Source organism: Eubalaena glacialis, chromosome 7 (assembly GCF_028564815.1).
Source record: "Eubalaena glacialis isolate mEubGla1 chromosome 7, mEubGla1.1.hap2.+ XY, whole genome shotgun sequence".
In the NCBI taxonomy this organism is placed as follows: Eukaryota; Metazoa; Chordata; class Mammalia; order Artiodactyla; family Balaenidae; genus Eubalaena; species Eubalaena glacialis.
This window is the reverse complement of record NC_083722.1, coordinates 120,661,740-120,688,036: the sequence shown is the minus strand read 5'-3', so window position 1 is coordinate 120,688,036 and position 26,297 is coordinate 120,661,740.

Here is a 26,297-nt window from a genome sequence, read left to right as displayed (position 1 = left end):
GCGGTGAATAGGGGCTGTTGAGTCCAGTTCACTGAGCAGGGAGTAGGTCTTGTCTATTACATATTTGGCTTGTGGAACGGTATCTGAGCTAATTTCAAACCCTTGTTTTATGCATCACCCCACCTCACCTTTCCCGTTAAGCAGCCATAGTGTGTTTTCTAAATGTGTGACTCTGTTCTGTCTTGTAATTCAGTTCAAGTGTAGCGATTTTGACATTCCCTCTCTCAGTGATATCTTAGGATAAGTGTCTTTTTCTCTGTGACTTTTTTCACTGAGAGTCATCGTACCTAAATCCACTCATCCTGCTGCTACTAGCCTTATGACATTGATTTCATGGCTGAGTGATATTCCATTGTGCCTAAGTACCACAACTTCTTTATCCATTTTTCGCTTTCCTGGGATATTGAAGGTGTACCGAAGTGGAGGTTCTTGGAAACAGAGCAGCCCTAAACTTTGGGGTGCCTGTGTCTTGTTGATTTTTAGGTTTCCCGATTTATACGCCCATGAGAGGAAGTGCCCTATGCTCTCTAAGCTGTGCTTATTACATGTTTCAGGACACACCGTACACTTCTCCAGAGTGGCTGTTGGCAATTTACAGCCCGCCCATCAGCGTAGCAAGGCTCCCATGTCTCCATGGCCTGTCCTGCATTTCTGGTTTTTACACTTTTTTCAGCATGGCCCTTTTGACCGATGGCAAGCGAGACTTCTTTGTAGCGCTGATTTGCCTTTCCGGCTTGCCTGGTTGGCCAAAAAGGGCGTATGCGTTTTTCCCTGAATATATTCAGGGAAAAACGCATACGCCCTTTTTGGCCAAGGGCATCATTGTCAACGCTTTGCCGCTTTTCATGTGCTTTCAAGGCGAGTCGAGTCTGCCTCCTGAAACCTGTTTCCTGCAATTCTGCCTTGCTTTCCAATCCTCCTCGTTGCCTTCCCTCAATATATTTGTGGACGAGAGTTATCATTTATAACTCTGCAGGTTTGTGAGTTGCAGTGCCCCTGAGCTCCATTTGTCAACTCGCTTTTTTGGGAGCTGGCCGCCAAAGCGCAGGATTGCTTCAGGCCGTATTCTGGTTCCGGGGGGCAGGCTGAGCCTGTGGTTCATTCTTCTTCCTGATGGGAAAATAGAGTGACCTGTGCCTGTCCCAACACCTAGAGCTGGTCTCTCACTGGTTCCCCCTCTTCCCGTTCATCCTCAGGCCAAATTGCGACCTTTACGAAACAGGAGGTTAAAGGTGCTGATTCTCCAAGTAGGGAGATTGTTAGTCGAGCGGCTGGAATGGCGAACCCGAGCAGAAGGAGAGGAGAGATGAGGTGCGTTTGAGAAACCTTTCCCGATCACACGGCGTACCATCTTCTGGGTTTCCCATGCATGTTTTCGATGTAGGAAGATGCCCTTGAACCTGGAGATTTGGGACCCACGGCATGGGTACCACGCAGTATGACTTTAAAGGGTCTGCGTTTGCTCACCCAAGCCCACCAATCCTCTCAGCCCCAAGAGTGTCCAGCCTTATGTCTCATCCAGCTGTGGGTCTAGATATGGTCAATCCAGGTTGCATCAGAGCCCCTGAAGGGATTTTGTAAGAATTTCTCTCTCTTTCACTGTCTTCGTTTCATGGGGTTTTTTTTTAAGTAATCTATTTTTATAATGGGGTTTAGCTGCTTTTCACTGCTGTGTTTATGCCGCTTTACACCCTCTTGATTCACTTCCAGAGAGAGATCAATACATAGGTTTTAAGACTCTTACTAGTCAGATGTATTCTTGGGCGGTGAATAGGGGCTGTTGAGTCCAGTTCACTGAGCAGGGAGTAGGTCTTGTCTATTACATATTTGGCTTGTGGAACGGTATCTGAGCTAATTTCAAACCCTTGTTTTATGCATCACCCCACCTCACCTTTCCCGTTAAGCAGCCATAGTGTGTTTTCTAAATGTGTGACTCTGTTCTGTTTTGTAATTCAGTTCAAGTGTAGCGATTTTGACATTCCCTCTCTCAGTGATATCTTAGGATAAGTGTCTTTTTCTCTGTGACTTTTTTCACTGAGAGTCATCGTACCTAAATCCACTCATCCTGCTGCTACTAGCCTTATGACATTGATTTCATGGCTGAGTGATATTCCATTGTGCCTAAGTACCACAACTTCTTTATCCATTTTTCGCTTTCCTGGGATATTGAAGGTGTACAGAAGTGGAAGTTCTTGGAAACAGAGCAGCCCTAAACTTTGGGGTGCCTGTGTCTTGTTGATTTTTAGGTTTCCCGATTTATACGCCCATGAGTGGAAGTGCCCTATGCTCTCTAAGCTGTGCTTATTACATGTTTCAGGACACACCGTACACTTCTCCAGAGTGGCTGTTGGCAATTTACAGCCCGCCCATCAGCGTAGCAAGGCTCCCATGTCTCCATGGCCTGTCCTGCATTTCTGGTTTTTACACTTTTTTCAGCATGGCCCTTTTGACCGATGGCAAGCGAGACTTCTTTGTAGCGCTGATTTGCCTTTCCGGCTTGCCTGGTTGGCCAAAAAGGGCGTATGCGTTTTTCCCTGAATATATTCAGGGAAAAACGCATACGCCCTTTTTGGCCAAGGGCATCATTGTCAACGCTTTGCCGCTTTTCATGTGCTTTCAAGGCGAGTCGAGTCTGCCTCCTGAAACCTGTTTCCTGCAATTCTGCCTTGCTTTCCAATCCTCCTCGTTGCCTTCCCTCAATATATTTGTGGACGAGAGTTATCATTTATAACTCTGCAGGTTTGTGAGTTGCAGTGCCCCTGAGCTCCATTTGTCAACTCGCTTTTTTGGGAGCTGGCCGCCAAAGCGCAGGATTGCTTCAGGCCGTATTCTGGTTCCGGGGGGCAGGCTGAGCCTGTGGTTCATTCTTCTTCCTGATGGGAAAATAGAGTGACCTGTGCCTGTCCCAACACCTAGAGCTGGTCTCTCACTGGTTCCCCCTCTTCCCGTTCATCCTCAGGCCAAATTGCGACCTTTACGAAACAGGAGGTTAAAGGTGCTGATTCTCCAAGTACGGAGATTGTTAGTCGAGCGGCTGGAATGGCGAACCCGAGCACAAGGAGAGGAGAAATGAGGTGCGTTTGAGAACCCTTTCCCGATCACACGGTGTACCATCTTCTGGGTTTCCCACGCATGTTTTCGATGTAGGAAGATGCCCTTGAACCTGGAGATTTGGGACCCACGGCATGGGTACCACGCAGTATGACTTTAAAGGGTCTGCGTTTGCTCACCCAAGCTCACCAATCCTCTCAGCCCCAAGAGTGTCCAGCCTTATGTCTCATCCAGCTGTGGGTCTAGATATGGTCAATCCAGGTTGCATCAGAGCCCCTGAAGGGATTTTGTAAGAATTTCTCTCTCTTTCACTGTCTTCGTTTTATGGCGTTTTTTTTTAAGTAATCTATTTTTATAATGGGGTTTAGCTGCTTTTCACTGCTGTGTTTATGCCGCTTTACACCCTCTTGATTCACTTCCAGAGAGAGATCAATACATAGGTTTTAAGACTCTTACTAGTCAGATATATTCTTGGGCGGTGAATAGGGGCTGTTGAGTCCAGTTCACTGAGCAGGGAGTAGGTCTTGTCTATTACATATTTGGCTTGTGGAACGGTATCTGAGCTAATTTCAAACCCTTGTTTTATGCATCACCCCACCTCACCTTTCCCGTTAAGCAGCCATAGTGTGTTTTCTAAATGTGTGACTCTGTTCTGTTTTGTAATTCAGTTCAAGTGTAGCGATTTTGACATTCCCTCTCTCAGTGATATCTTAGGATAAGTGTCTTTTTCTCTGTGACTTTTTTCACTGAGAGTCATCGTACCTAAATCCACTCATCCTGCTGCTACTAGCCTTATGACATTGATTTCATGGCTGAGTGATATTCCATTGTGCCTAAGTACCACAACTTTTTTATCCATTTTTCGCTTTCCTGGGATATTGAAGGTGTACCGAAGTGGAGGTTCTTGGAAACAGAGCAGCCCTAAACTTTGGGGTGCCTGTGTCTTGTTGATTTTTAGGTTTCCCGATTTATACGCCCATGAGTGGAAGTGCCCTATGCTCTCTAAGCTGTGCTTATTACATGTTTCAGGACACACCGTACACTTCTCCAGAGTGGCTGTTGGCAATTTACAGCCCGCCCATCAGCGTAGCAAGGCTCCCATGTCTCCATGGCCTGTCCTGCATTTCTGGTTTTTACACTTTTTTCAGCATGGCCCTTTTGACCGATGGCAAGCGAGCCTTCTTTGTAGCGCTGATTTGCCTTTCCGGCTTGCCTGGTTGGCCAAAAAGGGCGTATGCGTTTTTCCCTGAATATATTCAGGGAAAAACGCATACGCCCTTTTTGGCCAAGGGCATCATTGTCAACGCTTTGCCGCTTTTCATGTGCTTTCAAGGCGAGTCGAGTCTGCCTCCTGAAACCTGTTTCCTGCAATTCTGCCTTGCTTTCCAATCCTCCTCGTTGCCTTCCCTCAATATATTTGTGGACGAGAGTTATCATTTATAACTCTGCAGGTTTGTGAGTTGCAGTGCCCCTGAGCTCCATTTGTCAACTCGCTTTTTTGGGAGCTGGCCGCCAAAGCGCAGGATTGCTTCAGGCCGTATTCTGGTTCCGGGGGGCAGGCTGAGCCTGTGGTTCATTCTTCTTCCTGATGGGAAAATAGAGTGACCTGTGCCTGTCCCAACACCTAGAGCTAGTCTCTCATTGGTTCCCCCTCTTCCCGTTCATCCTCAGGCCAAATTGCGACCTGTCCGAAACAGGAGGTTAAAGGTGCTGATTCTCCAAGTAGGGAGATTGTTAGTCGAGCGGCTGGAATGGCGAACCCGAGCACAAGGAGAGGAGAAATGAGGTGCGTTTGAGAAACCTTTCCCGATCACACGGCGTACCATCTTCTGGGTTTCCCACGCATGTTTTCGATGTAGGAAGATGCCCTTGAACCTGGAGATTTGGGACCCACGGCATGGGTACCACGCAGTATGACTTTAAAGGGTCTGCGTTTGCTCACCCAAGCTCACCAATCCTCTCAGCCCCAAGAGTGTCCAGCCTCATGTCTCATCCAGCTGTGGGTCTAGATATGGTCAATCCAGGTTGCATCAGAGCCCCTGAACGGACTTTATAAGAATTTCTCTCTCTTTCACTGTCTTTGTTTTATGGGGTTTTTTTTAAGTAATCTATTTTTATGATGGGGTTTAGCTGCTTTTCACTGCTGTGTTTATGCCGCTTTACACCCTCTTGATTCACTTCCAGAGAGAGATCAATACATAGGTTTTAAGACTCTTACTAGTCAGATATATTCTTGGGCGGTGAATAGGGGCTGTTGAGTCCAGTTCACTGAGCAGGGAGTAGGTCTTGTCTATTACATATTTGGCTTGTGGAACGGTATCTGAGCTAATTTCAAACCCTTGTTTTATGCATCACCCCACCTCACCTTTCCCGTTAAGCAGCCATAGTGTGTTTTCTAAATGTGTGACTCTGTTCTGTTTTGTAATTCAGTTCAAGTGTAGCGATTTTGACATTCCCTCTATCAGTGATATCTTAGGATAAGTTTCTTTTTCTCTGTGACTTATTTCACTGAGAGTCATCGTACCTAAATCCACTCATCCTGCTGCTACTAGCCTTATGACATTGATTTCATGGCTGAGTGATATTCCATTGTGCCTAAGTACCACAACTTCTTTATCCATTTTTCGCTTTCCTGGGATATTGAAGGTGTACCGAAGTGGAGGTTCTTGGAAACAGAGCAGCCCTAAACTTTGGGGTGCCTGTGTCTTGTTGATTTTTAGGTTTCCCGATTTATACGCCCATGAGTGGAAGTGCCCTATGCTCTCTAAGCTGTGCTTATTACATGTTTCAGGACACACCGTACACTTCTCCAGAGTGGCTGTTGGCAATTTACAGCCCGCCCATCAGCGTAGCAAGGCTCCCATGTCTCCATGGCCTGTCCTGCATTTCTGGTTTTTACACTTTTTTCAGCATGGCCCTTTTGACCGATGGCAAGCGAGACTTCTTTGTAGCGCTGATTTGCCTTTCCGGCTTGCCTGGTTGGCCAAAAAGGGCGTATGCGTTTTTCCCTGAATATATTCAGGGAAAAACGCATACGCCCTTTTTGGCCAAGGGCATCATTGTCAACGCTTTGCCGCTTTTCATGTGCTTTCAAGGCGAGTCGAGTCTGCCTCCTGAAACCTGTTTCCTGCAATTCTGCCTTGCTTTCCAATCCTCCTCGTTGCCTTCCCTCAATATATTTGTGGACGAGAGTTATCATTTATAACTCTGCAGGTTTGTGTGTTGCAGTGCCCCTGAGCTCCATTTGTCAACTCGCTTTTTTGGGAGCTGCCCGCCAAAGCGCAGGATTGCTTCAGGCCGTATTCTGGTTCCGGGGGGCAGGCTGAGCCTGTGGTTCATTCTTCTTCCTGATGGGAAAATAGAGTGACCTGTGCCTGTCCCAACACCTAGAGCTAGTCTCTCATTTGTTCCCCCTCTTCCCGTTCATCCTCAGGCCAAATTGCGACCTGTCCGAAACAGGAGGTTAAAGGTGCTGATTCTCCAAGTAGGGAGATGGTTAGTCGAGCGGCTGGAATGGCGAACCCGAGCACAAGGAGAGGAGAAATGAGGTGCGTTTGAGAAACCTTTCCCGATCACACGGTGTACCATCTTCTGGGTTTCGCACGCATGTTTTCGATGTAGGAAGATGCCCTTGAACCTGGAGATTTGGGACCCACGGCATGGGTACCACGCAGTATGACTTTAAAGGGTCTGCGTTTGCTCACCCAAGCTCACCAATCGTCTCAGCCCCAAGAGTGTCCAGCCTCATGTCTCATCCAGCTGTGGGTCTAGATATGGTCAATCCAGGTTGCATCAGAGCCCCTGAACGGACTTTGTAAGAATTTCTCTCTCTTTCACTGTCTTTGTTTATGGGGTTTTTTTTTAAGTAATCTATTTTTATAATGGGGTTTAGCTGCTTTCCACTGCTGTGTTTATGCCGCTTTACACCCTCTTGATTCACTTCCAGAGAGAGATCAATACATAGGTTTTAAGACTCTTACTAGTCAGATATATTCTTGGGCGGTGAATAGGGGCTGTTGAGTCCAGTTCACTGAGCAGGGAGTAGGTCTTGTCTATTACATATTTGGCTTGTGGAACGGTATCTGAGCTAATTTCAAACCCTTGTTTTATGCATCACCCCACCTCACCTTTCCCGTTAAGCAGCCATAGTGTGTTTTCTAAATGTGTGACTCTGTTCTGTTTTGTAATTCAGTTCAAGTGTAGCGATTTTGACATTCCCTCTCTCAGTGATATCTTAGGATAAGTGTCTTTTTCTCTGTGACTTTTTTCACTGAGAGTCATCGTACCTAAATCCACTCATCCTGCTGCTACTAGCCTTATGACATTGATTTCATGGCTGAGTGATATTCCATTGTGCCTAAGTACCACAACTTTTTTATCCATTTTTCGCTTTCCTGGGATATTGAAGGTGTACCGAAGTGGAGGTTCTTGGAAACAGAGCAGCCCTAAACTTTGGGGTGCCTGTGTCTTGTTGATTTTTAGGTTTCCCGATTTATACGCCCATGAGTGGAAGTGCCCTATGCTCTCTAAGCTGTGCTTATTACATGTTTCAGGACACACCGTACACTTCTCCAGAGTGGCTGTTGGCAATTTACAGCCCGCCCATCAGCGTAGCAAGGCTCCCATGTCTCCATGGCCTGTCCTGCATTTCTGGTTTTTACACTTTTTTCAGCATGGCCCTTTTGACCGATGGCAAGCGAGCCTTCTTTGTAGCGCTGATTTGCCTTTCCGGCTTGCCTGGTTGGCCAAAAAGGGCGTATGCGTTTTTCCCTGAATATATTCAGGGAAAAACGCATACGCCCTTTTTGGCCAAGGGCATCATTGTCAACGCTTTGCCGCTTTTCATGTGCTTTCAAGGCGAGTCGAGTCTGCCTCCTGAAACCTGTTTCCTGCAATTCTGCCTTGCTTTCCAATCCTCCTCGTTGCCTTCCCTCAATATATTTGTGGACGAGAGTTATCATTTATAACTCTGCAGGTTTGTGAGTTGCAGTGCCCCTGAGCTCCATTTGTCAACTCGCTTTTTTGGGAGCTGGCCGCCAAAGCGCAGGATTGCTTCAGGCCGTATTCTGGTTCCGGGGGGCAGGCTGAGCCTGTGGTTCATTCTTCTTCCTGATGGGAAAATAGAGTGACCTGTGCCTGTCCCAACACCTAGAGCTAGTCTCTCATTGGTTCCCCCTCTTCCCGTTCATCCTCAGGCCAAATTGCGACCTGTCCGAAACAGGAGGTTAAAGGTGCTGATTCTCCAAGTAGGGAGATTGTTAGTCGAGCGGCTGGAATGGCGAACCCGAGCACAAGGAGAGGAGAAATGAGGTGCGTTTGAGAAACCTTTCCCGATCACACGGCGTACCATCTTCTGGGTTTCCCACGCATGTTTTCGATGTAGGAAGATGCCCTTGAACCTGGAGATTTGGGACCCACGGCATGGGTACCACGCAGTATGACTTTAAAGGGTCTGCGTTTGCTCACCCAAGCTCACCAATCCTCTCAGCCCCAAGAGTGTCCAGCCTCATGTCTCATCCAGCTGTGGGTCTAGATATGGTCAATCCAGGTTGCATCAGAGCCCCTGAACGGACTTTATAAGAATTTCTCTCTCTTTCACTGTCTTTGTTTTATGGGGTTTTTTTTAAGTAATCTATTTTTATGATGGGGTTTAGCTGCTTTTCACTGCTGTGTTTATGCCGCTTTACACCCTCTTGATTCACTTCCAGAGAGAGATCAATACATAGGTTTTAAGACTCTTACTAGTCAGATATATTCTTGGGCGGTGAATAGGGGCTGTTGAGTCCAGTTCACTGAGCAGGGAGTAGGTCTTGTCTATTACATATTTGGCTTGTGGAACGGTATCTGAGCTAATTTCAAACCCTTGTTTTATGCATCACCCCACCTCACCTTTCCCGTTAAGCAGCCATAGTGTGTTTTCTAAATGTGTGACTCTGTTCTGTTTTGTAATTCAGTTCAAGTGTAGCGATTTTGACATTCCCTCTATCAGTGATATCTTAGGATAAGTTTCTTTTTCTCTGTGACTTATTTCACTGAGAGTCATCGTACCTAAATCCACTCATCCTGCTGCTACTAGCCTTATGACATTGATTTCATGGCTGAGTGATATTCCATTGTGCCTAAGTACCACAACTTCTTTATCCATTTTTCGCTTTCCTGGGATATTGAAGGTGTACCGAAGTGGAGGTTCTTGGAAACAGAGCAGCCCTAAACTTTGGGGTGCCTGTGTCTTGTTGATTTTTAGGTTTCCCGATTTATACGCCCATGAGTGGAAGTGCCCTATGCTCTCTAAGCTGTGCTTATTACATGTTTCAGGACACACCGTACACTTCTCCAGAGTGGCTGTTGGCAATTTACAGCCCGCCCATCAGCGTAGCAAGGCTCCCATGTCTCCATGGCCTGTCCTGCATTTCTGGTTTTTACACTTTTTTCAGCATGGCCCTTTTGACCGATGGCAAGCGAGACTTCTTTGTAGCGCTGATTTGCCTTTCCGGCTTGCCTGGTTGGCCAAAAAGGGCGTATGCGTTTTTCCCTGAATATATTCAGGGAAAAACGCATACGCCCTTTTTGGCCAAGGGCATCATTGTCAACGCTTTGCCGCTTTTCATGTGCTTTCAAGGCGAGTCGAGTCTGCCTCCTGAAACCTGTTTCCTGCAATTCTGCCTTGCTTTCCAATCCTCCTCGTTGCCTTCCCTCAATATATTTGTGGACGAGAGTTATCATTTATAACTCTGCAGGTTTGTGTGTTGCAGTGCCCCTGAGCTCCATTTGTCAACTCGCTTTTTTGGGAGCTGCCCGCCAAAGCGCAGGATTGCTTCAGGCCGTATTCTGGTTCCGGGGGGCAGGCTGAGCCTGTGGTTCATTCTTCTTCCTGATGGGAAAATAGAGTGACCTGTGCCTGTCCCAACACCTAGAGCTAGTCTCTCATTTGTTCCCCCTCTTCCCGTTCATCCTCAGGCCAAATTGCGACCTGTCCGAAACAGGAGGTTAAAGGTGCTGATTCTCCAAGTAGGGAGATGGTTAGTCGAGCGGCTGGAATGGCGAACCCGAGCACAAGGAGAGGAGAAATGAGGTGCGTTTGAGAAACCTTTCCCGATCACACGGTGTACCATCTTCTGGGTTTCGCACGCATGTTTTCGATGTAGGAAGATGCCCTTGAACCTGGAGATTTGGGACCCACGGCATGGGTACCACGCAGTATGACTTTAAAGGGTCTGCGTTTGCTCACCCAAGCTCACCAATCGTCTCAGCCCCAAGAGTGTCCAGCCTCATGTCTCATCCAGCTGTGGGTCTAGATATGGTCAATCCAGGTTGCATCAGAGCCCCTGAACGGACTTTGTAAGAATTTCTCTCTCTTTCACTGTCTTTGTTTATGGGGTTTTTTTTTAAGTAATCTATTTTTATAATGGGGTTTAGCTGCTTTCCACTGCTGTGTTTATGCCGCTTTACACCCTCTTGATTCACTTCCAGAGAGAGATCAATACATAGGTTTTAAGACTCTTACTAGTCAGATATATTCTTGGGCGGTGAATAGGGGCTGTTGAGTCCAGTTCACTGAGCAGGGAGTAGGTCTTGTCTATTACATATTTGGCTTGTGGAACGGTATCTGAGCTAATTTCAAACCCTTGTTTTATGCATCACCCCACCTCACCTTTCCCGTTAAGCAGCCATAGTGTGTTTTCTAAATGTGTGACTCTGTTCTGTTTTGTAATTCAGTTCAAGTGTAGCGATTTTGACATTCCCTCTCTCAGTGATATCTTAGGATAAGTGTCTTTTTCTCTGTGACTTTTTTCACTGAGAGTCATCGTACCTAAATCCACTCATCCTGCTGCTACTAGCCTTATGACATTGATTTCATGGCTGAGTGATATTCCATTGTGCCTAAGTACCACAACTTTTTTATCCATTTTTCGCTTTCCTGGGATATTGAAGGTGTACCGAAGTGGAGGTTCTTGGAAACAGAGCAGCCCTAAACTTTGGGGTGCCTGTGTCTTGTTGATTTTTAGGTTTCCCGATTTATACGCCCATGAGTGGAAGTGCCCTATGCTCTCTAAGCTGTGCTTATTACATGTTTCAGGACACACCGTACACTTCTCCAGAGTGGCTGTTGGCAATTTACAGCCCGCCCATCAGCGTAGCAAGGCTCCCATGTCTCCATGGCCTGTCCTGCATTTCTGGTTTTTACACTTTTTTCAGCATGGCCCTTTTGACCGATGGCAAGCGAGCCTTCTTTGTAGCGCTGATTTGCCTTTCCGGCTTGCCTGGTTGGCCAAAAAGGGCGTATGCGTTTTTCCCTGAATATATTCAGGGAAAAACGCATACGCCCTTTTTGGCCAAGGGCATCATTGTCAACGCTTTGCCGCTTTTCATGTGCTTTCAAGGCGAGTCGAGTCTGCCTCCTGAAACCTGTTTCCTGCAATTCTGCCTTGCTTTCCAATCCTCCTCGTTGCCTTCCCTCAATATATTTGTGGACGAGAGTTATCATTTATAACTCTGCAGGTTTGTGAGTTGCAGTGCCCCTGAGCTCCATTTGTCAACTCGCTTTTTTGGGAGCTGGCCGCCAAAGCGCAGGATTGCTTCAGGCCGTATTCTGGTTCCGGGGGGCAGGCTGAGCCTGTGGTTCATTCTTCTTCCTGATGGGAAAATAGAGTGACCTGTGCCTGTCCCAACACCTAGAGCTAGTCTCTCATTGGTTCCCCCTCTTCCCGTTCATCCTCAGGCCAAATTGCGACCTGTCCGAAACAGGAGGTTAAAGGTGCTGATTCTCCAAGTAGGGAGATTGTTAGTCGAGCGGCTGGAATGGCGAACCCGAGCACAAGGAGAGGAGAAATGAGGTGCGTTTGAGAAACCTTTCCCGATCACACGGCGTACCATCTTCTGGGTTTCCCACGCATGTTTTCGATGTAGGAAGATGCCCTTGAACCTGGAGATTTGGGACCCACGGCATGGGTACCACGCAGTATGACTTTAAAGGGTCTGCGTTTGCTCACCCAAGCTCACCAATCCTCTCAGCCCCAAGAGTGTCCAGCCTCATGTCTCATCCAGCTGTGGGTCTAGATATGGTCAATCCAGGTTGCATCAGAGCCCCTGAACGGACTTTATAAGAATTTCTCTCTCTTTCACTGTCTTTGTTTTATGGGGTTTTTTTTAAGTAATCTATTTTTATGATGGGGTTTAGCTGCTTTTCACTGCTGTGTTTATGCCGCTTTACACCCTCTTGATTCACTTCCAGAGAGAGATCAATACATAGGTTTTAAGACTCTTACTAGTCAGATATATTCTTGGGCGGTGAATAGGGGCTGTTGAGTCCAGTTCACTGAGCAGGGAGTAGGTCTTGTCTATTACATATTTGGCTTGTGGAACGGTATCTGAGCTAATTTCAAACCCTTGTTTTATGCATCACCCCACCTCACCTTTCCCGTTAAGCAGCCATAGTGTGTTTTCTAAATGTGTGACTCTGTTCTGTTTTGTAATTCAGTTCAAGTGTAGCGATTTTGACATTCCCTCTATCAGTGATATCTTAGGATAAGTTTCTTTTTCTCTGTGACTTATTTCACTGAGAGTCATCGTACCTAAATCCACTCATCCTGCTGCTACTAGCCTTATGACATTGATTTCATGGCTGAGTGATATTCCATTGTGCCTAAGTACCACAACTTCTTTATCCATTTTTCGCTTTCCTGGGATATTGAAGGTGTACCGAAGTGGAGGTTCTTGGAAACAGAGCAGCCCTAAACTTTGGGGTGCCTGTGTCTTGTTGATTTTTAGGTTTCCCGATTTATACGCCCATGAGTGGAAGTGCCCTATGCTCTCTAAGCTGTGCTTATTACATGTTTCAGGACACACCGTACACTTCTCCAGAGTGGCTGTTGGCAATTTACAGCCCGCCCATCAGCGTAGCAAGGCTCCCATGTCTCCATGGCCTGTCCTGCATTTCTGGTTTTTACACTTTTTTCAGCATGGCCCTTTTGACCGATGGCAAGCGAGACTTCTTTGTAGCGCTGATTTGCCTTTCCGGCTTGCCTGGTTGGCCAAAAAGGGCGTATGCGTTTTTCCCTGAATATATTCAGGGAAAAACGCATACGCCCTTTTTGGCCAAGGGCATCATTGTCAACGCTTTGCCGCTTTTCATGTGCTTTCAAGGCGAGTCGAGTCTGCCTCCTGAAACCTGTTTCCTGCAATTCTGCCTTGCTTTCCAATCCTCCTCGTTGCCTTCCCTCAATATATTTGTGGACGAGAGTTATCATTTATAACTCTGCAGGTTTGTGTGTTGCAGTGCCCCTGAGCTCCATTTGTCAACTCGCTTTTTTGGGAGCTGCCCGCCAAAGCGCAGGATTGCTTCAGGCCGTATTCTGGTTCCGGGGGGCAGGCTGAGCCTGTGGTTCATTCTTCTTCCTGATGGGAAAATAGAGTGACCTGTGCCTGTCCCAACACCTAGAGCTAGTCTCTCATTTGTTCCCCCTCTTCCCGTTCATCCTCAGGCCAAATTGCGACCTGTCCGAAACAGGAGGTTAAAGGTGCTGATTCTCCAAGTAGGGAGATGGTTAGTCGAGCGGCTGGAATGGCGAACCCGAGCACAAGGAGAGGAGAAATGAGGTGCGTTTGAGAAACCTTTCCCGATCACACGGTGTACCATCTTCTGGGTTTCCCACGCATGTTTTCGATGTAGGAAGATGCCCTTGAACCTGGAGATTTGGGACCCACGGCATGGGTACCACGCAGTATGACTTTAAAGGGTCTGCGTTTGCTCACCCAAGCTCACCAATCGTCTCAGCCCCAAGAGTGTCCAGCCTCATGTCTCATCCAGCTGTGGGTCTAGATATGGTCAATCCAGGTTGCATCAGAGCCCCTGAACGGACTTTGTAAGAATTTCTCTCTCTTTCACTGTCTTTGTTTATGGGGTTTTTTTTTAAGTAATCTATTTTTATAATGGGGTTTAGCTGCTTTCCACTGCTGTGTTTATGCCGCTTTACACCCTCTTGATTCACTTCCAGAGAGAGATCAATACATAGGTTTTAAGACTCTTACTAGTCAGATATATTCTTGGGCGGTGAATAGGGGCTGTTGAGTCCAGTTCACTGAGCAGGGAGTAGGTCTTGTCTATTACATATTTGGCTTGTGGAACGGTATCTGAGCTAATTTCAAACCCTTGTTTTATGCATCACCCCACCTCACCTTTCCCGTTAAGCAGCCATAGTGTGTTTTCTAAATGTGTGACTCTGTTCTGTTTTGTAATTCAGTTCAAGTGTAGCGATTTTGACATTCCCTCTCTCAGTGATATCTTAGGATAAGTGTCTTTTTCTCTGTGACTTATTTCACTGAGAGTCATCGTACCTAAATCCACTCATCCTGCTGCTACTAGCCTTAGACATTGATTTCACGGCTGAGTGATATTCCATTGTGCCTAAGTACCACAACTTCTTTATCCATTTTTCGCTTTCCTGGGATATTGAAGGTGTACCGAAGTGGAGGTTCTTGGAAACAGAGCAGCCCTAAACTTTGGGGTGCCTGTGTCTTGTTGATTTTTAGGTTTCCCGATTTATACGCCCATGAGTGGAAGTGCCCTATGCTCTCTAAGCTGTGCTTATTACATGTTTCAGGACACACCGTACACTTCTCCAGAGTGGCTGTTGGCAATTTACAGCCCGCCCATCAGCGTAGCAAGGCTCCCATGTCTCCATGGCCTGTCCTGCATTTCTGGTTTTTACACTTTTTTCAGCATGGCCCTTTTGACCGATGGCAAGCGAGCCTTCTTTGTAGCGCTGATTTGCCTTTCCGGCTTGCCTGGTTGGCCAAAAAGGGCGTATGCGTTTTTCCCTGAATATATTCAGGGAAAAACGCATACGCCCTTTTTGGCCAAGGGCATCATTGTCAACGCTTTGCCGCTTTTCATGTGCTTTCAAGGCGAGTCGAGTCTGCCTCCTGAAACCTGTTTCCTGCAATTCTGCCTTGCTTTCCAATCCTCCTCGTTGCCTTCCCTCAATATATTTGTGGACGAGAGTTATCATTTATAACTCAGCAGGTTTGTGAGTTGCAGTGCCCCTGAGCTCCATTTGTCAACTCGCTTTTTTGGGAGCTGGCCGCCAAAGCGCAGGATTGCTTCAGGCCGTATTCTGGTTCCGGGGGGCAGGCTGAGCCTGTGGTTCATTCTTCTTCCTGATGGGAAAATAGAGTGACCTGTGCCTGTCCCAACACCTAGAGCTGGTCTCTCACTGGTTCCCCCTCTTCCCTTTCATCCTCAGGCCAAATTGCGACCTTTACGAAACAGGAGGTTAAAGGTGCTGATTCTCCAAGTAGGGACATTGTTAGTCCAGCGGCTGGAATGGCGAACCCGAGCAGAAGGAGAGGAGAGATGAGGTGCGTTTGAGAAACCTTTCCCGATCACACGGCGTACCATCTTCTGGGTTTCCCATGCATGTTTTCGATGTAGGAAGATGCCCTTGAACCTGGAGATTTGGGACCCACGGCATGGGTACCACGCAGTATGACTTTAAAGGGTCTGCGTTTGCTCACCCAAGCCCACCAATCCTCTCAGCCCCAAGAGTGTCCAGCCTTATGTCTCATCCAGCTGTGGGTCTAGATATGGTCAATCCAGGTTGCATCAGAGCCCCTGAACGGATTTTGTAAGAATTTCTCTCTCTTTCACTGTCTTTGTTTTATGGGGTTTTTTTTTAAGTAATCTATTTTTATAATGGGGTTTAGCTGCTTTTCACTGCTGTGTTTATGCCGCTTTACACCCTCTTGATTCACTTCCAGAGAGAGATCAATACATAGGTTTTAAGACTCTTACTAGTCAGATGTATTGTTGGGCGGTGAATAGGGGCTGTTGAGTCCAGTTCACTGAGCAGGGAGTAGGTCTTGTCTATTACATATTTGGCTTGTGGAACGGTATCTGAGCTAATTTCAAACCCTTGTTTTATGCATCACCCCACCTCACCTTTCCCGTTAAGCAGCCATAGTGTGTTTTCTAAATGTGTGACTCTGTTCTGTTTTGTAATTCAGTTCAAGTGTAGCGATTTTGACATTCCCTCTCTCAGTGATATCTTAGGATAAGTGTCTTTTTCTCTGTGACTTATTTCACTGAGAGTCATCGTACCTAAATCCACTCATCCTGCTGCTACTAGCCTTATGACATTGATTTCATGGCTGAGTGATATTCCATTGTGCCTAAGTACCACAACTTCTTTATCCATTTTTCGCTTTCCTGGGATATTGAAGGTGTGCCGAAGTGGAGGTTCTTGGAAACAGAGCAGCCCTAAACTTTGGGGTGCCTGTGTCTTGTTGATTTTTAGGTTTCCCGATTTAGACGCCCATGAGTGGAAGTGCCCTATGCTCTCTAAGCTGTGCTTATTACATGTTTCAGGACACACCGTACACTTCTCCAGAGTGGCTGTTGGCAATTTACAGCCCGCCCATCAGCGTAGCAAGGCTCCCATGTCTCCATGGCCTGTCCTGCATTTCTGGTTTTTACACTTTTTTCAGCATGGCCCTTTTGACCGATGGCAAGCGAGCCTTCTTTGTAGCGCTGATTTGCCTTTCCGGCTTGCCGGGTTGGCCAAAAAGGGCGTATGCGTTTTTCCCTGAATATATTCAGGAAAAAACGCATACGCCCTTTTTGGCCAAGGGCATCATTGTCAACGCTTTGCCGCTTTTCATGTGCTTTCAAGGCGAGTCGAGTCTGCCTCCTGAAACCTGTTTCCTGCAATTCTGCCTTGCTTTCCAATCCTCCTCGTTGCCTTCCCTCAATATATTTGTGGACGAGAGTTATCATTTATAACTCTGCAGGTTTGTGAGTTGCAGTGCCCCTGAGCTCCATTTGTCAACTCGCTTTTTTGGGAGCTGGCCGCCAAAGCGCAGGATTGCTTCAGGCCGTATTCTGGTTCCGGGGGGCAGGCTGAGCCTGTGGTTCATTCTTCTTCCTGATGGGAAAATAGAGTGACCTGTGCCTGTCCCAACACCTAGAGCTAGTCTCTCATTGGTTCCCCCTCTTCCCGTTCATCCTCAGGCCAAATTGCGACCTGTCCGAAACAGGAGGTTAAAGGTGCTGATTCTCCAAGTAGGGAGATGGTTAGTCGAGCGGCTGGAATGGCGAACCCGAGCACAAGGAGAGGAGAAATGAGGTGCGTTTGAGAACCCTTTCCCGATCACACGGTGTACCATCTTCTGGGTTTCCCACGCATGTTTTCGATGTAGGAAGATGCCCTTGAACCTGGAGATTTGGGACCCACGGCATGGGTACCACGCAGTATGACTTTAAAGGGTCTGCGTTTGCTCACCCAAGCCCACCAATCCTCTCAGCCCCAAGAGTGTCCAGCCTTATGTCTCATCCAGCTGTGGGTCTAGATATGGTCAATCCAGGTTGCATCAGAGCCCCTGAACGGATTTTGTAAGAATTTCTCTCTCTTTCACTGTCTTTGTTTTATGGGGTTTTTTTTTAAGTAATCTATTTTTATAATGGGGTTTAGCTGCTTTTCACTGCTGTGTTTATGCCGCTTTACACCCTCTTGATTCACTTCCAGAGAGAGATCAATACATAGGTTTTAAGACTCTTACTAGTCAGATGTATTGTTGGGCGGTGAATAGGGGCTGTTGAGTCCAGTTCACTGAGCAGGGAGTAGGTCTTGTCTATTACATATTTGGCTTGTGGAACGGTATCTGAGCTAATTTCAAACCCTTGTTTTATGCATCACCCCACCTCACCTTTCCCGTTAAGCAGCCATAGTGTGTTTTCTAAATGTGTGACTCTGTTCTGTTTTGTAATTCAGTTCAAGTGTAGCGATTTTGACATTCCCTCTCTCAGTGATATCTTAGGATAAGTGTCTTTTTCTCTGTGACTTATTTCACTGAGAGTCATCGTACCTAAATCCACTCATCCTGCTGCTACTAGCCTTATGACATTGATTTCATGGCTGAGTGATATTCCATTGTGCCTAAGTACCACAACTTCTTTATCCATTTTTCGCTTTCCTGGGATATTGAAGGTGTGCCGAAGTGGAGGTTCTTGGAAACAGAGCAGCCCTAAACTTTGGGGTGCCTGTGTCTTGTTGATTTTTAGGTTTCCCGATTTAGACGCCCATGAGTGGAAGTGCCCTATGCTCTCTAAGCTGTGCTTATTACATGTTTCAGGACACACCGTACACTTCTCCAGAGTGGCTGTTGGCAATTTACAGCCCGCCCATCAGCGTAGCAAGGCTCCCATGTCTCCATGGCCTGTCCTGCATTTCTGGTTTTTACACTTTTTTCAGCATGGCCCTTTTGACCGATGGCAAGCGAGCCTTCTTTGTAGCGCTGATTTGCCTTTCCGGCTTGCCGGGTTGGCCAAAAAGGGCGTATGCGTTTTTCCCTGAATATATTCAGGAAAAAACGCATACGCCCTTTTTGGCCAAGGGCATCATTGTCAACGCTTTGCCGCTTTTCATGTGCTTTCAAGGCGAGTCGAGTCTGCCTCCTGAAACCTGTTTCCTGCAATTCTGCCTTGCTTTCCAATCCTCCTCGTTGCCTTCCCTCAATATATTTGTGGACGAGAGTTATCATTTATAACTCTGCAGGTTTGTGAGTTGCAGTGCCCCTGAGCTCCATTTGTCAACTCGCTTTTTTGGGAGCTGGCCGCCAAAGCGCAGGATTGCTTCAGGCCGTATTCTGGTTCCGGGGGGCAGGCTGAGCCTGTGGTTCATTCTTCTTCCTGATGGGAAAATAGAGTGACCTGTGCCTGTCCCAACACCTAGAGCTAGTCTCTCATTGGTTCCCCCTCTTCCCGTTCATCCTCAGGCCAAATTGCGACCTGTCCGAAACAGGAGGTTAAAGGTGCTGATTCTCCAAGTAGGGAGATGGTTAGTCGAGCGGCTGGAATGGCGAACCCGAGCACAAGGAGAGGAGAAATGAGGTGCGTTTGAGAACCCTTTCCCGATCACACGGTGTACCATCTTCTGGGTTTCCCACGCATGTTTTCGATGTAGGAAGATGCCCTTGAACCTGGAGATTTGGGACCCACGGCATGGGTACCACGCAGTATGACTTTAAAGGGTCTGCGTTTGCTCACCCAAGCTCACCAATCCTCTCAGCCCCAAGAGTGTCCAGCCTTATGTCTCATCCAGCTGTGGGTCTAGATATGGTCAATCCAGGTTGCATCAGAGCCCCTGAAGGGATTTTGTAAGAATTTCTCTCTCTTTCACTGTCTTTGTTTTATGGGTTTTTTTTTAAGTAATCTATTTTTATAATGGGGTTTAGCTGCTTTTCACTGCTGTGTTTATGCCGCTTTACACCCTCTTGATTCACTTCCAGAGAGAGATCAATACATAGGTTTTAAGACTCTTACTAATCAGATGTATTCTTGGGCGGTGAATAGGGGCTGTTGAGTCCAGTTCACTGAGCAGGGAGTAGGTCTTGTCTATTACATATTTGGCTTGTGGAACGGTATCTGAGCTAATTTCAAACCCTTGTTTTATGCATCACCCCACCTCACCTTTCCCGTTAAGCAGCCATAGTGTGTTTTCTAAATGTGTGACTCTGTTCTGTTTTGTAATTCAGTTCAAGTGTAGCGATTTTGACATTCCCTCTCTCAGTGATATCTTAGGATAAGTGTCTTTTTCTCTGTGACTTTTTTCACTGAGAGTCATCGTACCTAAATCCACTCATCCTGCTGCTACTAGCCTTATGACATTGATTTCATGGCTGAGTGATATTCCATTGTGCCTAAGTACCACAACTTCTTTATCCATTTTTCGCTTTCCTGGGATATTGAAGGTGTACCGAAGTGGAGGTTCTTGGAAACAGAGCAGCCCTAAACTTTGGGGTGCCTGTGTCTTGTTGATTTTTAGGTTTCCCGATTTATACGCCCATGAGTGGAAGTGCCCTATGCTCTCTAAGCTGTGCTTATTACATGTTTCAGGACACACCGTACACTTCTCCAGAGTGGCTGCTGGCAATTTACAGCCCGCCCATCAGCGTAGCAAGGCTCCCATGTCTCCATGGCCTGTCCTGCATTTCTGGTTTTTACACTTTTTTCAGCATGGCCCTTTTGACCGATGGCAAGCGAGCCTTCTTTGTAGCGCTGATTTGCCTTTCCGGCTTGCCTGGTTGGCCAAAAAGGGCGTATGCGTTTTTTCCTGAATATATTCAGGAAAAAACGCATACGCCCTTTTTGGCCAAGGGCATCATTGTCAACGCTTTGCCGCTTTTCATGTGCTTTCAAGGCGAGTCGAGTCTGCCTCCTGAAACCTGTTTCCTGCAATTCTGCCTTGCTTTCCAATCCTCCTCGTTGCCTTCCCTCAATATATTTGTGGACGAGAGTTATCATTTATAACTCTGCAGGTTTGTGAGTTGCAGTGCCCCTGAGCTCCATTTGTCAACTCGCTTTTTTGGGAGCTGGCCGCCAAAGCGCAGGATTGCTTCAGGCCGTATTCTGGTTCCGGGGGGCAGGCTGAGCCTGTGGTTCATTCCTCTTTCTGATGGGAAAATAGAGTGACCTGTGCCTGTCCCAACACCTAGAGCTGGTCTCTCACTGGTTCCCCCTCTTCCCGTTCATCCTCAGGCCAAATTGCGACCTTTACGAAACAGGAGGTTAAAGGTGCTGATTCTCCAAGTAGGGAGATTGTTAGTCGAGCGGCTGGAATGGCGAACCCGAGCAGAAGGAGAGGAGAGATGAGGTGCGTTTGAGAAACCTTTCCCGATCACACGGCGTACCATCTTCTGGGTTTCCCATGCATGTTTTCGATGTAGGAAGATGCCCTTGAACCTGGAGATTTGGGACCCACGGCATGGGTACCACGCAGTATGACTTTAAAGGGTCTGCGTTTGCTCACCCAAGCCCACCATTCCTCTCAGCCCCAAGAGTGTCCAGCCTTATGTCTCATCCAGCTGTGGGTCTAGATATGGTCAATCCAGGTTGCATCAGAGCCCCTGAACGGATTTTGTAAGAATTTCTCTCTCTTTCACTGTCTTTGTTTTATGGGGTTTTTTTTTAAGTAATCTATTTTTATAATGGGGTTTAGCTGCTTTTCACTGCTGTGTTTATGCCGCTTTACACCCTCTTGATTCACTTCCAGAGAGAGATCAATACATAGGTTTTAAGACTCTTACTAGTCAGATGTATTGTTGGGCGGTGAATAGGGGCTGTTGAGTCCAGTTCACTGAGCAGGGAGTAGGTCTTGTCTATTACATATTTGGCTTGTGGAACGGTATCTGAGCTAATTTCAAACCCTTGTTTTATGCATCACCCCACCTCACCTTTCCCGTTAAGCAGCCATAGTGTGTTTTCTAAATGTGTGACTCTGTTCTGTTTTGTAATTCAGTTCAAGTGTAGCGATTTTGACATTCCCTCTCTCAGTGATATCTTAGGATAAGTGTCTTTTTCTCTGTGACTTTTTTCACTGAGAGTCATCGTACCTAAATCCACTCATCCTGCTGCTACTAGCCTTATGACATTGATTTCATGGCTGAGTGATATTCCATTGTGCCTAAGTACCACAACTTCTTTATCCATTTTTCGCTTTCCTGGGATATTGAAGGTGTACAGAAGTGGAGGTTCTTGGAAACAGAGCAGCCCTAAACTTTGGGGTGCCTGTGTCTTGTTGATTTTTAGGTTTCCCGATTTATACGCCCATGAGTGGAAGTGCCCTATGCTCTCTAAGCTGTGCTTATTACATGTTTCAGGACACACCGTACACTTCTCCAGAGTGGCTGTTGGCAATTTACAGCCCGCCCATCAGCGTAGCAAGGCTCCCATGTCTCCATGGCCTGTCCTGCATTTCTGGTTTTTACACTTTTTTCAGCATGGCCCTTTTGACCGATGGCAAGCGAGACTTCTTTGTAGCGCTGATTTGCCTTTCCGGCTTGCCTGGTTGGCCAAAAAGGGCGTATGCGTTTTTCCCTGAATATATTCAGGGAAAAACGCATACGCCCTTTTTGGCCAAGGGCATCATTGTCAACGCTTTGCCGCTTTTCATGTGCTTTCAAGGCGAGTCGAGTCTGCCTCCTGAAACCTGTTTCCTGCAATTCTGCCTTGCTTTCCAATCCTCCTCGTTGCCTTCCCTCAATATATTTGTGGACGAGAGTTATCATTTATAACTCTGCAGGTTTGTGAGTTGCAGTGCCCCTGAGCTCCATTTGTCAACTCGCTTTTTTGGGAGCTGGCCGCCAAAGCGCAGGATTGCTTCAGGCCGTATTCTGGTTCCGGGGGGCAGGCTGAGCCTGTGGTTCATTCTTCTTCCTGATGGGAAAATAGAGTGACCTGTGCCTGTCCCAACACCTAGAGCTGGTCTCTCACTGGTTCCCCCTCTTCCCGTTCATCCTCAGGCCAAATTGCGACCTTTACGAAACAGGAGGTTAAAGGTGCTGATTCTCCAAGTAGGGAGATTGTTAGTCGAGCGGCTGGAATGGCGAACCCGAGCACAAGGAGAGGAGAAATGAGGTGCGTTTGAGAACCCTTTCCCGATCACACGGTGTACCATCTTCTGGGTTTCCCACGCATGTTTTCGATGTAGGAAGATGCCCTTGAACCTGGAGATTTGGGACCCACGGCATGGGTACCACGCAGTATGACTTTAAAGGGTCTGCGTTTGCTCACCCAAGCTCACCAATCCTCTCAGCCCCAAGAGTGTCCAGCCTTATGTCTCATCCAGCTGTGGGTCTAGATATGGTCAATCCAGGTTGCATCAGAGCCCCTGAAGGGATTTTGTAAGAATTTCTCTCTCTTTCACTGTCTTCGTTTTATGGCGTTTTTTTTTAAGTAATCTATTTTTATAATGGGGTTTAGCTGCTTTTCACTGCTGTGTTTATGCCGCTTTACACCCTCTTGATTCACTTCCAGAGAGAGATCAATACATAGGTTTTAAGACTCTTACTAGTCAGATATATTCTTGGGCGGTGAATAGGGGCTGTTGAGTCCAGTTCACTGAGCAGGGAGTAGGTCTTGTCTATTACATATTTGGCTTGTGGAACGGTATCTGAGCTAATTTCAAACCCTTGTTTTATGCATCACCCCACCTCACCTTTCCCGTTAAGCAGCCATAGTGTGTTTTCTAAATGTGTGACTCTGTTCTGTTTTGTAATTCAGTTCAAGTGTAGCGATTTTGACATTCCCTCTCTCAGTGATATCTTAGGATAAGTGTCTTTTTCTCTGTGACTTATTTCACTGAGAGTCATCGTACCTAAATCCACTCATCCTGCTGCTACTAGCCTTATGACATTGATTTCATGGCTGAGTGATATTCCATTGTGCCTAAGTACCACAACTTTTTTATCCATTTTTCGCTTTCCTGGGATATTGAAGGTGTACCGAAGTGGAGGTTCTTGGAAACAGAGCAGCCCTAAACTTTGGGGTGCCTGTGTCTTGTTGATTTTTAGGTTTCCCGATTTATACGCCCATGAGTGGAAGTGCCCTATGCTCTCTAAGCTGTGCTTATTACATGTTTCAGGACACACCGTACACTTCTCCAGAGTGGCTGTTGGCAATTTACAGCCCGCCCATCAGCGTAGCAAGGCTCCCATGTCTCCATGGCCTGTCCTGCATTTCTGGTTTTTACACTTTTTTCAGCATGGCCCTTTTGACCGATGGCAAGCGAGCCTTCTTTGTAGCGCTGATTTGCCTTTCCGGCTTGCCTGGTTGGCCAAAAAGGGCGTATGCGTTTTTCCCTGAATATATTCAGGGAAAAACGCATACGCCCTTTTTGGCCAAGGGCATCATTGTCAACGCTTTGCCGCTTTTCATGTGCTTTCAAGGCGAGTCGAGTCTGCCTCCTGAAACCTGTTTCCTGCAATTCTGCCTTGCTTTCCAATCCTCCTCGTTGCCTTCCCTCAATATATTTGTGGACGAGAGTTATCATTTATAACTCTGCAGGTTTGTGAGTTGCAGTGCCCCTGAGCTCCATTTGTCAACTCGCTTTTTTGGGAGCTGGCCGCCAAAGCGCAGGATTGCTTCAGGCCGTATTCTGGTTCCGGGGGGCAGGCTGAGCCTGTGGTTCATTCTTCTTCCTGATGGGAAAATAGAGTGACCTGTGCCTGTCCCAACACCTAGAGCTATTCTCTCATTGGTTCCCCCTCTTCCCGTTCATCCTCAGGCCAAATTGCGACCTGTCCGAAACAGGAGGTTAAAGGTGCTGATTCTCCAAGTAGGGAGATTGTTAGTCGAGCGGCTGGAATGGCGAACCCGAGCACAAGGAGAGGAGAAATGAGGTGCGTTTGAGAAACCTTTCCCGATCACACGGCGTACCATCTTCTGGGTTTCCCACGCATGTTTTCGATGTAGGAAGATGCCCTTGAACCTGGAGATTTGGGACCCACGGCATGGGTACCACGCAGTATGACTTTAAAGGGTCTGCGTTTGCTCACCCAAGCTCACCAATCCTCTCAGCCCCAAGAGTGTCCAGCCTCATGTCTCATCCAGCTGTGGGTCTAGATATGGTCAATCCAGGTTGCATCAGAGCCCCTGAACGGACTTTATAAGAATTTCTCTCTCTTTCACTGTCTTTGTTTTATGGGGTTTTTTTTAAGTAATCTATTTTTATGATGGGGTTTAGCTGCTTTTCACTGCTGTGTTTATGCCGCTTTACACCCTCTTGATTCACTTCCAGAGAGAGATCAATACATAGGTTTTAAGACTCTTACTAGTCAGATATATTCTTGGGCGGTGAATAGGGGCTGTTGAGTCCAGTTCACTGAGCAGGGAGTAGGTCTTGTCTATTACATATTTGGCTTGTGGAACGGTATCTGAGCTAATTTCAAACCCTTGTTTTATGCATCACCCCACCTCACCTTTCCCGTTAAGCAGCCATAGTGTGTTTTCTAAATGTGTCTCTGTTCTGTTTTGTAATTCAGTTCAAGTGTAGCGATTTTGACATTCCCTCTATCAGTGATATCTTAGGATAAGTTTCTTTTTCTCTGTGACTTATTTCACTGAGAGTCATCGTACCTAAATCCACTCATCCTGCTGCTACTAGCCTTATGACATTGATTTCATGGCTGAGTGATATTCCATTGTGCCTAAGTACCACAACTTCTTTATCCATTTTTCGCTTTCCTGGGATATTGAAGGTGTACCGAAGTGGAGGTTCTTGGAAACAGAGCAGCCCTAAACTTTGGGGTGCCTGTGTCTTGTTGATTTTTAGGTTTCCCGATTTATACGCCCATGAGTGGAAGTGCCCTATGCTCTCTAAGCTGTGCTTATTACATGTTTCAGGACACACCGTACACTTCTCCAGAGTGGCTGTTGGCAATTTACAGCCCGCCCATCAGCGTAGCAAGGCTCCCATGTCTCCATGGCCTGTCCTGCATTTCTGGTTTTTACACTTTTTTCAGCATGGCCCTTTTGACCGATGGCAAGCGAGACTTCTTTGTAGCGCTGATTTGCCTTTCCGGCTTGCCTGGTTGGCCAAAAAGGGCGTATGCGTTTTTCCCTGAATATATTCAGGGAAAAACGCATACGCCCTTTTTGGCCAAGGGCATCATTGTCAACGCTTTGCCGCTTTTCATGTGCTTTCAAGGCGAGTCGAGTCTGCCTCCTGAAACCTGTTTCCTGCAATTCTGCCTTGCTTTCCAATCCTCCTCGTTGCCTTCCCTCAATATATTTGTGGACGAGAGTTATCATTTATAACTCTGCAGGTTTGTGTGTTGCAGTGCCCCTGAGCTCCATTTGTCAACTCGCTTTTTTGGGAGCTGGCCGCCAAAGCGCAGGATTGCTTCAGGCCGTATTCTGGTTCCGGGGGGCAGGCTGAGCCTGTGGTTCATTCTTCTTCCTGATGGGAAAATAGAGTGACCTGTGCCTGTCCCAACACCTAGAGCTAGTCTCTCATTTGTTCCCCCTCTTCCCGTTCATCCTCAGGCCAAATTGCGACCTGTCCGAAACAGGAGGTTAAAGGTGCTGATTCTCCAAGTAGGGAGATGGTTAGTCGAGCGGCTGGAATGGCGAACCCGAGCACAAGGAGAGGAGAAATGAGGTGCGTTTGAGAAACCTTTCCCGATCACACGGTGTACCATCTTCTGGGTTTCCCACGCATGTTTTCGATGTAGGAAGATGCCCTTGAACCTGGAGATTTGGGACCCACGGCATGGGTACCACGCAGTATGACTTTAAAGGGTCTGCGTTTGCTCACCCAAGCTCACCAATCGTCTCAGCCCCAAGAGTGTCCAGCCTCATGTCTCATCCAGCTGTGGGTCTAGATATGGTCAATCCAGGTTGCATCAGAGCCCCTGAACGGACTTTGTAAGAATTTCTCTCTCTTTCACTGTCTTTGTTTATGGGGTTTTTTTTT